Below are 12,698 nucleotides of genomic sequence, written 5' to 3'. Positions count from 1 at the left end.
TAGGATATAATTTACATACCACGTATTATTATAAAATATTAACAATTAAGTATTTATTTGTATATTTTTAGGAGATAACGTATACACCGTGAAGACTTTTGAATTCAAATAATATTATGGATAAAGTGAATATAATATATATACCTATTAATATTGATAACTATAATACTATGTATTATTCAAGCTTATAGAGAATAATTTGGTATAGTTGTCAATGATTTGTATTTTTTATGAATATTATGTAAGTAAATGTAGTTTTATAAATGTCATGTAGGTAGCACTTCTATTACCTTATGCATGTTTCATAGTGGATTTTGGAACGACAAAGATAATTACGTGGAATATAAAGTGTCAGAACTAATTATACATCAAGAAATGTCATATGCCAATTTTATGGAAGAGATAATGGAACAATTGGGATTGGTAGGTAGTTTTGATTATCCTGATGTCTTTGCATGCATTTGAACCACTCAGTTTATTAAGTAGGACATGAAAATATCATATGACAAGGATGTCATATGCCAACTTGCTGCAAGATTGGTTAAGTAACCTATTATTTCTTCTTCTTTCCTTCTGTTTTGGTAGCCCTTTGCACTTGACCATGTTAATGCAATCTAACTAATATATATCTATATAAAAAAATGAAAAATACTAAATGCCCATTTCAGTACAAACAATCCTAGCTGAATTTCAATCACTATATCCATGAAATTATATAAGACAGGGTAGTAAGTATAACATATTGAATATAAAATATATTCGGTATAACATAGACTAAACTTATTTATCCATATATAATCTAAATCTCATATAAACTTCGATATCTTACAACTTTCTCTTTTGATTATTGCTCTAATTCAAACTAGTCAAGACTTAGAACTAGATAGGTACCATAAGACACTTTTATGAAAGTTCAGGTAAATAAGGACAATAATCAACCATGGACCCTTAGGCAAGAAAAATACACTACAAGCAGAAAGTACCCCTTGCTATATGACTTAACTTTGGAGAAAATGGTTGTGGTTAAAGATCTTTGGAACGAAGAACAAGATAGATGGAACCTAACTCTTCATCTATCCATCTTCAACTTCAAATATGCAGTAGATTCAGTCTACTGGAAGCTGGAGCCAAGGGGACACTTTTCTACAAAATATCTTATAAAATATATCTCCATTACCCACTGTAATACAACACACTCTTCTCTCACATTTGAAGCCATATGGAAGGACCCCTACCCAAAAAGAATAAAATACTTTTATCAGAATTAAACCACAAAGCCGTAAACACATTGAAAAGCTCCAGAGAAGACCCCCCTAATTGTGTATTTTCCCACACTGTTGCTCAATCTTCAAGGATAATTCAAAATCAATAAACATCCAGAGATAAGGGTTTAACAAATAATCTCAAGTCTCATCAGACAGCCAAGGATCTTTCTTCTTAAAAAATCACAGCATCTTTTGAAGTCTCGAAATCACAACATATTCTTCCTCTGAAGTCTCAATAAACAATATTAGATAAGGGCAATAGATAGTGTGTTACAATAAAGTAATATTGTAGGCAGTAAGGTCCACCAGAATAATAGTTGTAAATCACTATGAGTATATATCCGCATATATGCAAGTTGAGTTATAAGATACATCATAATCAAGCTCTCTATAATATATATCCTTATATATACAATATTTTACACGAAATCAGAAATTGAAAACAACCGTTGGAATTCAAACCTTTCGATCGGGATAAACGAAGACGAATTGCTCTGGCGACAGAGAAAAACAGAGGCGGCCAAAGATGACGGCAGGCAGACGTCAGCCGGAGACAAAGGCAGACATAAATGATCGAAGAAGAAGAACCAACGGTCGGAGGAAGAAAAGAAAAACAGATGGTCGGAGACGAAATGCTCTTGCGATAGAGAAAAACGGAGCCGACCGAAGAGGAAGGCAGACAACGAAGGATTGTCGGAGGAAGAAAAGAAAAACGGACGATCGGAGACGAAATGCTCTTGTGATAGAGAAAAAACAGAGCTGGCTGGAGAGGAAGGCAGACAGTGACGAACGGTCGGAGAAGAAGAACGAACGACCGGAGGAAGAAAAACGGACGGTCGGAGGAAGAAAAGAAAAACCGACAGTTGGAGGAAGAAGAAATGGGTGGGTTTCGAAAATGGATGATTTTTTGGGTTTTGGATTTTTTTTTTATTTTGGAAAGTATAATTAAACACATTTTAACATATTTGACCTCCAAAATTATCAATTCTAGATTTTAATAATTATTTAATATTGTGATGAATTCTTAAAAAGATATACTAGTAATTTGTGTGATGGGTACCATCTTAATTAGGATTCTGAAAAGTGTAAATTATATAATTTTCAATTCTTTTACGTAATTATGATTTTTAAATACACCATCTTATGTACCAATCATTTCTCATTGATATATTAAGTATAGGTGATGTATACACTTCATTTTAGGTAGATTGTTGTGGCTCAACACCCTACATGCAAGTATACATCGGGAAGTTGTAGAAAGTGATCATATCTCCACAATGACTGTTATAACCAATTTGCTCTAAACTCTTATTCAAGAAATGGGTAACCAAACAAAAATATTTTGATTCTAAACTAACGAATAAAAATAAATAAGAAATTGCATATAAAACAATAAATTAAAGAATAAAATTGATTGACAATCGAAAGAAAATGGTAAAATGGTAGGAGTTAATACTATTACTGATCGATGCTCTAACATTGAAGTTGTTGAGACTGCCAATCAAACTGACTTGGCATCTTTCCAAACTACCTAGAGTTTATATTAACCAAACTCTCATTTGCTTTGACTAATTGTAATAATAGTTTATAATCATACTAGGTGAGTCTTATCCCTAAGCAGCCACGTTCAGTACTAAAAGATATATTTAGAAAAAAACAAAGCATTTCATATCTTATCAAATTCTTTCGAAAAATAATAGGATTAGTAGTTCAAGAAGCATGATACACATTAGGATGAATCTTAGACTTTAATCAAACAGAAAACAACTCCAATAACTAGAAATCGATGTTTACAAGTTCATAACCCCACAAATGGGTTTAGCTCATATTCATCGTAAAATCAAAGGAGAAAGAGGAAGAAGTTACAACCTTGTATACAACGAATGAGGAAGAAGAATGAAGAAAAAATCGTAGGAGTTTGAAATATCGCGTGGGTAAAAAGTCTTCATCCAAGCTATCTTGTCTTCTTCTTCCTTGCTAGGTTTTCTTCCAATGTCATAATCTTCTTCCCCTTTCTTCCTTCATTTTCTCCTATTTTCCCTCTAGGTTTTTGCTCTCCTTTCTTGGGATGAAGCTTTTATAGCTCCCAAAAATTAAGACAAAACGAGTGTTTCAGCAAAAGTCTGTCATAACTTCCGTTACTACTTTTTTTCCTCACGTAAAACTAGCCATCATTTTCCAGCTCAACTTAAGTGAGTAGTTTCGATGCTCTAGCCATCACCTGCGCTGGAGCAAAGTGTCACAAGTGAATAATTTTCATTATAAAGTTCAAATAAAGTACAGAGTTCGCTAAATTTCAAGCATTCATTTTATAGATCTGAAAACAATTATAAATCAAAGCTATACCATTTAAAGAATTCTATTTCCAAGCTAAATTCCATCTAAAATAACTAAGAGTTATCATATATTATGATTATACCTAGAATGAAATATATCATAAATATAAATTTGATATTAGATATATCAGTTATATAATTCATATATCGAATATAAAGTATATCACCTATATAATTGATATACTTAATATAAAGTATGGTACCAATATACTAAATATATGAATGATATACTTTATATTAGGTATATCAATGATGAGTCTTCTTCAAATGGAAGATTATGGCTTAAATAACATTACATGTTTGTTATTGATATATCCTCGAGGGTTTTTTTTTTTTTTTTTACTAATTATTATATTGAAAATAACATCAAATATGTAGTCCATGTGATGTAAAGTTAAAAATATATATATATTTTAGACAATTCATCTTCAAATTGTCATCTTCTTTGAACTCGGCAAAACTCTATTAAAAATGACATAAAATAAGAATAATCGAATCTTGAGAATTTGATAATTTATAGAAAAGTATGTATGTATATATATATATATTAATTAGTACAATAATTTATCAAAAAAAAAATATCTATATGTAATGGAAGTGTATAAATTGGAAAAGAAAAGGCTTTGAAATCAACAACAATCAGATAAAAGGCGATAAATGTTTGTGTATAAATTTAAAAGAATTTCTTTTTAAGTTCAAAATAGTGTGGTTGGTAGTTGTACCATCTAAAAGTGCTAAACATCACCAACATATATCTTTTTTTTTCTTTTAAATTTGACATATTTATATAAAGAAAATTGTATGAATAATCTATATATATATATATATAATATTAAGTATAAAATTATACTAAAAAATTAAAAGCCCAAGGGAGCTTGGGCATGTGCTCCATTGATCCATCTCTAAAAATATCGAGTGTAGGGGTGTTTACGGGTTGGGTTAGGTCGTGTTAGGGGGTTTTTCGGACCATCCAAATTTTCGGGTTGAGCATATTAGAGAACCGATAGAACCGAAGATGATGGCTAACCCAACCCAACCCAACTCAACCCTTACATTTTCGGGTCGAACTGGGTTGGGTAATCGGGTTGAAACGAAAACTTCCTTCAAGCTGAGCAGACACGAAAATGAACAAAGAGGAAGATGAGTGTTTGTGACGGTTTAGAACCCTTTGTGCAAGTGTACACAACCGTTGTAACAAGTGATAAAAAGATCGTCTCCACAGGAATTGATAACTAAACACTTCAACAGTTACTTAAGAAAATAAACAAATTAACAAAATATGTTTTGAATAAGAAAAAATAAAGGAACTCAAACAAAATAGTGCATATATGATTTGCTGAGTAAAAACAAGTCAAAACCAAGCAAATCCAAATCGATTAAAGGAAAATAGGCAAACAAGAAGTTAGTTACTGATATTTAAAAGGGTAAGGGGGAAGAGTTTGTGTGACTTTTTCTGAGCTACTCTAACAATGTTGCAGCATTAACGATGTTGATATACTGGCCAAACAGACATGAAATCTTCCCAGATTTCCAGATTTTCTGCTATTCATGTTTTTAGACAAACTTGAAAGCATATATACTCAGTTTATAACTTTGCTAGGTGAGCCTTATTCCTAAGTATTCACGCTCTAAACTCAAGTAGATATAGCACAAGTTTAAGCCAAACACATCCTATTACAATTTTCCAAGAGTTAATAAGAAGATATTCCAATATGTTGGCCAAGCACACTGAAAATAAAACGTTAAAACAACTGCAACTCAATATATATAACATCATAAATGTCAAAGCAAAGTTTATAGTCCAAAAACAAGTTCACAACATCCTCCCCCTTACAAATAAACTTAGCTACTCAATGTCATACAAGAAAAGAGAAGAAGAAAATACAAACCGTGCACTTAAGAGTACAAAAGGAGAAGAAAATGAAGAATAGCAGCAGTCATTCTCTCTTTGTTGTCTTCTTCAACGGTTTCTTGGGAGCTTTATTCAAGTGAGAGTGAAGTGATGAGATGAGGAGTCTTGGAGTGTTGTTGGAGGCAACCCGAATTTCAAGCTTTTATACCCTTCTTGATTTTAGGGCAACACAAATGATAAAGTGGACCCCAGCTCAAAATATCAAGTATTTTTCTGTTTTACTGCAGTAATTTCTCGGGTAAAAGCTGTAAATGTCAACTCTGTCTTTTTCTGCCTTTTTTGACTCCGATGCTGCAGCATCAACAATGTTGTAGCAAAACATTCAAAATTAGGTCATTCTTCATAACTCTCAGCATTATCATAAAAAAATAAGGAGGATAGTGAATTTATAACATTCTTAACACAAAATCAGTGTAGATTGGGTGTTAGTGATGCTATCCTTAGCTAATTTATATGAATTCTTGTACAAATAACTCTCTTTTGGAGAGTTATCCCACCTCCAAACTTGAACTATTGCTTGTCCCCAAGCAATGCTACTCCCGACTCTACACTCAATAGAATGGAAAAACAATGCATGCTAACAACTTCACAAATTGCCTATGATCCATTACTGTGGCTAAGAGTTTCTCAATCTACTCAAGCATCAAACCAGCAAGGAATCAAACAACTCTTGCACTAAGACTAAGGTGCTTTATTCACATTTGACCACTTCATTCGACCCTCACTCTTGGTAGCCTTTGAAAAGTCCCCCAACTTCAAATCTCAAACTGATTTCCACTCTCCTATTTTGCTAACTTGCTACTGACTTTAGCTAACAGTTATGGGCTACTAGCCATTCCTGACCTTTGATTTCCCTGTTCATAAGGGTAAAAAAAAGCTAAATGTGTGTTGTTTTCTAATGCTTTAAACTCGGAAACCGTATTTTAAGCTTATTATAGTATCCAAAACCTTTCATTTTAAGTTATCTTAGGTTAAACATGCACATAGGACGCTTTTACATCATTTAGAGTTGATTTCTAACGGAAATTACACTTTTGTGTAGAAAAATTTCGAGTTAGGCGCCTGGCGCCTTCCCCAATCCCGAGATTGCCCTTAATGGAAAACATACGTTTTGGTGTGATTTGAAGCCTTCCCAAGTTCTGCCACGTGTCTTCTATGCATTGAAGGTTGTCAATTCAACAACTAACCAACCAAAAGGTGTTTGAAATGGATGGCTCTCCACAAAGCTCTCAACCTCCTAACCACCTTGAAGTCCCTATAAATTCAGCAACTCATTCTCTTCATTCATCATCTCGGAGTGATCATTTTAGCTTTAGACATTCCTTCTCAGCTTATTTACGTTTTCTCTTTTAGTCTTTGAGTTGTTATTGTTTTAAACTTTGCATATTTCTAGTTCACCATTTATTTCTAGTTTGTTAGTCTTGAATTGTAAGCTTTAATCTTGTTAAATTAAAATTCTAGCAAGTTCTTTGTTACTCATCTCTCTCTCTTCCTCATTACCCAGTTGTAATCACTCAACCTTGAGGAATCGACCGAGCATTGCTCCCCAATCTTGAAAGAAAACGGGTTAGGGTCATTCGGGTTACAACTATACCATTTTTAGCTTGTTTTAATCTTTTAATCATGTCGTTTACTTCCATCAACATTAATTCTATTTTTCCTTTATCATCATGAGCTAAATTTATTTTTCCCAAGTCCGGTTATGGATAGTTAGTTAAAGTTTTTAAAATCCAATAAGGCAAAAGGGGTTTTTTCTCCCATTTTATCACTTAAAGTTGTTTCCATAAGTTGAAACTTGATTTGGCCAATTAATGTTTTAACCAAGCATCTATACTGAAAGGGTTAATACGTTTTCACAACTTTACTGATTTAAGTTTAGAGAGAAATACTTTAGACATAAAGATTTTGCTTGAGTAGCCTAGACATAGGACCTCGACCTAAGGTTACAGTTGGTTTTTACTAAATTAAGTTCTTTTTTCTAATAGACATATTAGAAATAGACTTAAACCTTCAAAATCAATTAAACATAAGAAGATGGCGAAGTAAAACCAAAGAAAATTTATGAGAGGTGTTTGACGCCTAGTTGGAAAAAGTTTGCGTATTTGTAGCTAATTTGAAGTAATTGGGTTGGGTTTATTGCATTGAGTTTTTAAATATGAAAACCAACATTATCCTTATTATTTGTCACCCCAAATTCAATTACAAAGTCACCGATCATTAACATTTCCTATAAAAAGACTTCATTTGTCCTTGAGGATCGATACTCGGAATACTTGTTCCGTTTTACTACTTGTGACGGGTGTACACTTGTGCTCTCATTTATTTTGAATCCAAAATCCCAAACAACCTTGCATCTCTTTGGATTTTTTTTTTTTAATGATAGAGCTGAATTATAAGGCCAAAAATTTAACATAGCTTTACAAATAGCTTTACAAATAATTGCACTGCAGAATGTTACAATAAAATGAAAGTCTCTCACCCCCAAACTTAAAGCGAAACATTGTCCTTAATGCCTAGTGAATATATCAGAGAAATAAGGACAAAGCTCCCCCAAACTTAAAATGAAGATAGGATAGATGGAAATGGTATATGAAATACTGCCTGTCTGAAGTGTTTCTAAAGGGGTGAATTCTTGCTACTTTTCCAAGGTCAATAGCTTGTTGGTAAGTTGGAAAGGGATACTCAGCCTTTAAAATTATGCTAAGGTTAAATTTTCTAGGGCAACCATACAAAATGAAGCTATCATGTGCTACTTTAAAGCACCTTAGAAAAAGAGCAAGAATCGTATCTTTCCTTTCTAACTATAACAAGAGTAGAAATCCTGTAAATTTCCACAGATCAGACAACAAAGGCAAAAGCTTAAAATCAATTAGCATGCATTATCAGACCATTTTACATTGAACCTTTCATTTTTCAACTTTGTTTTTCTTTTTTCTTTTTTCTTTTTTTTCATTGAATTACACTAAGTGCAGCTAAGAAACAAAAAGCAAACTACCCTAGGAATTGAAAAACTAATGGCTACTAGAAATTAAACATTAATCTAAAACATGCAAGCAAATATAAGAAAGACGGAAAGTAAATCAGCATGGAAAATAAAATGTCAAGCAGGGGAAACCAACTCCCCTCAGTCAATCATCTTCTTCTTCTTCACTGGAGCCGCTCGTGGGCTGAGATGCTCCAGCATCAACAGTGTCCCCTACATGTTCGTAGGCTATGGTAAGTTCTTTCTCCAAGTGATCCAACAAGGTCTCCTTTTGTATTTCCTTAATCAGCAAGTCATCTGCAAGTCGTAAGAGAGAACATTCCCTAACATCAACAGGAAATTTAACAGAATTAAAAAAAGAAAAGGTAACCTGTTGATCGTTCACTCTCATGGTAAGCTCTCCATTATGCACATCTATTAGCGCTCTACTAGTAGATAGGAAAGGCCTCCCCAAAATTATTGGGATCTCATTGTCTGCTTCATAATCGAGGATGATGAAATCAGCTGGGAAAATGAATTGTCCACCTGCACTAACACATCTTCGATCTTGTCCTCTAAGTGAGTGATTGACCTGTCAGCTAGCTGTAAAGTCACCGAGTGGGCCTTGCTTCACCAATACCCAACCTCTGATATACTGATAATGGGATGAGGTTTATGCTTACACCCAAATTGCATAGAGCATGGCTCACATTCTTTCCACCCATAGAGATTGGAATAGTAAAACTCCCTGGATCCCAGATTTTCTGTGGAAGCTTGTCTGTTAAAATTGCACTGCACTCCTTGGTTGAAGCTATGGTTTCGAACTCTCCTAACCTCATTTTCTTAATCCAGATATTCTTAAAAAATTTTGCATAGTTAGGCATTTGCTCAAGAGCCTGAACTAAGGATATATTGATGTGGAGTTGCTTCAACACATCCAAAAATTGCTTGAATTGATTATCTTGGTTTTGCCTTTGAGGATAGAGGGTGGTGGTCTATATTCCCCTGGTTCTATTTCCTTCAATGATTCTGCTTCTGCTGCTATTTTTCCTTTGCTAATTTTAGGTTGAGGTTGAGCTTCTGTCTCTATGTGAATTTTTTATTCTAAAATCTGCTCCTGCGATGCTCCAGCATCGTTCACTCCATTATCACAGCCAGCACATTTTCTGCAGTTTCCTCTACATGACAGTCTGCTTTGTCTGCTCGCAATTAGGGTAAAGCCTTGCCACACCTTATAGTTATAGCTTTACACTGTTTTTTCCCCTATCTCTTGGGATTTTCAGTGTCATTAGGCAAAGTACCAATGGGCCTATTTTTCAACTCATTCGCCATTTGCCCCAATTGGACTTCCAAATTTCTTAGAGAAGCTGTTTGGCTTTGGAGTGTTGCATCATTCTTCACCATGTAATCTCTCATTAGATTCTCCATAGAATTGGAGGCACTTGTTGTTGGCTTCACTTCCTGCTGTTGACTAGACATTATAAGACTAGGGTGGTGAATCGTCTTTTGCTGAAATTGAGAGACATCATGCTGTCCTTGGTTCCCTCCTCAACTGAATGTGGGGTGCTGCCTCCATCCCTCACAATAAGAACAGGAGATGGCTAGTACATTGTTGATTCCATGGCTAGTTGACGATGTTGCAACATTGTTCATGTTCTTGACCATATTAGTCAGGTTGGTAATTTTGAGCCTTCAGTGAAGCCATTGAATTATCATTATCAGCTCATTGACCAATTCTGTCACTTGAGGCTCTGGATATGACCAATGGTAAGGTATTCTCGGTAGTTGATCCATAGGGCCAACCTCTACTTGCTGTCTACGTTGTGCTCTTCTCCTTCAATGAAAAGTATGTTATATCTCGTTGTCGAGCAAATATTCCAATCCTTGCAGATCGTGCATCCACCTTCAAGATCCACCAAACAGTAGTTAAAGAAATCTTTCTAGCACATATTTTCTTAAGCAAAAATATAAAGTGTAAAGTTGAATCAATCCTTGGCAACGGTGCCAAAAACTTGTTTTTGTTTACGGTTTAGAACCATTTGTGCAAGTGTATACAACCATTGTAGCAAGTGATAAAAAGATCGTCTCCACATGGATTGATAACTAAACACTTCAACAGTTACTTAAGAAAATAAACAAATTAACAAAATATGTTTTAAACAAGAAAAACTAAAAGAACTCAAACAAAATAGTGCATATATGATTTGCTGAGTAAAAACAAGTCAGAACCAAGCAAAACCAAATCGATTAAAGGAAAATATGCAAACAATAAGTTAATTACTGATATTTAAAAGGGTAAGGGGGAAGAGTTTGTGTGACTTTTTCTGGGCTACTCTAACAGTACTGCAGCATTAACGATGTTGATATACTGGCCAAACAAACATGAAATCTTCCCAGATTTCCAGATTTTCTACTATTCATGCTTTTAGACAAACTTGAAAGCATATATACTCAGTTTATAACCTTGCTAGGTGAGTCTTATTCCTAAGTATTCACACTCTAAACTCAAGTAGATATAGCACAAGTTGAAGTCAAACACATCCTATTACAATTTTCCAGGAGTTAATAAGAAGATATTCCAATATGTTGGCCACGCAAACTGAAAATAAAACGTTAAAAACAACTTCAACTCAGTATATATATCATCATAAACGCCAAAGCAAAGTTTATAGCCCAAGTACAAGTTCACAACATCCTCCCCCTTACAAATAAACTTAGCTACTCAGTGTCATACAAGAAAAGAGAAGAAAAAAATACAAAACCGTGCACTTAAGAGTACAAAAGGAGAAGAAAATGAAGAATAGTAGCAGCCTTTCTCTCTTTGGTGTTTTTTTCAACGGTTTCTTGGGAGCTTTCTTCAAGTGAGTGTTGTTGGAGGCAAGCCTAATTGCAAGGGTTACCCCTCTTGATTTTAGGGCAACACAAATGATAAAGTGGGCCCCAGCTCAAAATATCAAGTATTTTTCTGTTTTGTTGTAGTAATTTCTCGGGTAAAAGCTGTAAATGTAAACTCTTCTTTTTCTGCCTTTTCGACTCTAATGTTGCAGCGTCAACAATGCTGTAGCAAAACATTCAAAATTAGGTCATTCTTCGTAACTCTCAGCATTATCATAAAGAAATAAGGAGGATAGTGAATTTATAACATTATTTGCACAAAATCAGTGTAGATTGGGTGTTAGTGATGCTATCCTTAGCTAATTTATATGAATTCTTGCACAAATAACTCTCTTTTGGAGAGTTATCAATGAGCCGTACAAAATCTAACCCAACTCTAAAACTTCCGTCACACCGCAACGGCCACTAGAGGAAGATGGAAAGAGGAGGGAGACAAGGGATGGGGAGGAGAGCAGAGATGAAGGACAAAGGAGTGAGGAAAAGTCTGCCGCCGTTGAAATCGAGGGTTTGAATCATTTAGTAGTGGATTCAGAAATCTCTGAATCGAGCCGAGAAGAGGGATATGGGGGAGATAGAGGGGGATGAGAGGAGGGGGGAGGTTAGAGAGGGAGATAGGGGGAAAGAGGCAGGAGAGGCGGTGGAATAATCCCAAACCCTAAAATTAATCTGAAACCCAAAAGTATATATATGGGTTGAAGTGACCATAAAGTTTCCTAAACCGAGAATCGAACCTAATTTTCGGTTCTACAAAAAACGAACCTAACCCAATCCAAATTTTTTTTCAACCCTACAGGTTGGGTTGAGTTCGTCGAGTTTTTTGAACACCCCTAATTTTTTTTTTTTAGTACAACAACACCCTAATCAAGTGTGTCAATCCTTCACTTTAGAGATACCAATGACATATCTAATAAAAATTATGTCAGTCACAACAAATATATTAATAATATACTTCATATTAGATATATCATCTTTTAAAAAAAATATATTGGATATATCATTGATAATTTAAGATTTTGAATTAAGTAATATTGTAGGTTTTTTAGTGATATATCATGTATATGAATGATATACTTCATTTTAGGTATTTCACTTGATAACAGAAACATCAAACAATTTTTCTCATTTTAAGAAAAGCACCCCCATTTTAAGAGTATTATAGACTTCTCCTTGGCTGACCTTCATTTTTTTCTATATATTTGCAATTAACTATTAACTTTTTTGCCATATTTATAATATGACCCTAAAAAAATCTTATTATTAAAATTAAAAAACACATTTAGTTCCAGGACATTTAATATTTATTAAAATAACAATTTAGTCTTTATACT

The 12,698-nt window shown here is 34.0% G+C and overlaps 1 long non-coding RNA gene across 1 annotated transcript; it reads right to left on the bottom strand.

The window, feature by feature from the left end:
• Positions 1–11,088: 11,088 nt before the first annotated feature.
• On the bottom strand, positions 11,089–12,298 carry LOC148211981 (uncharacterized). Its single transcript, XR_015790337.1, has 2 exons — positions 11,671–12,298; positions 11,089–11,533 (listed from the first exon to the last, which is right to left on the bottom strand). It is a non-coding gene; the product is annotated as an uncharacterized LOC148211981 (long non-coding RNA).
• Positions 12,299–12,698: the final 400 nt, after the last annotated feature.

The sequence above is a fragment of the Momordica charantia genome, assembly GCF_013281855.1.
Source record: "Momordica charantia cultivar OHB3-1 chromosome 4 unlocalized genomic scaffold, Mcharantia_2.0 BLBB01000004.1, whole genome shotgun sequence".
In the NCBI taxonomy this organism is placed as follows: Eukaryota; Viridiplantae; Streptophyta; class Magnoliopsida; order Cucurbitales; family Cucurbitaceae; genus Momordica; species Momordica charantia.
Note: the sequence above shows the minus strand (reverse complement) of the source record. Positions and strands in the feature narration are given on the sequence as shown.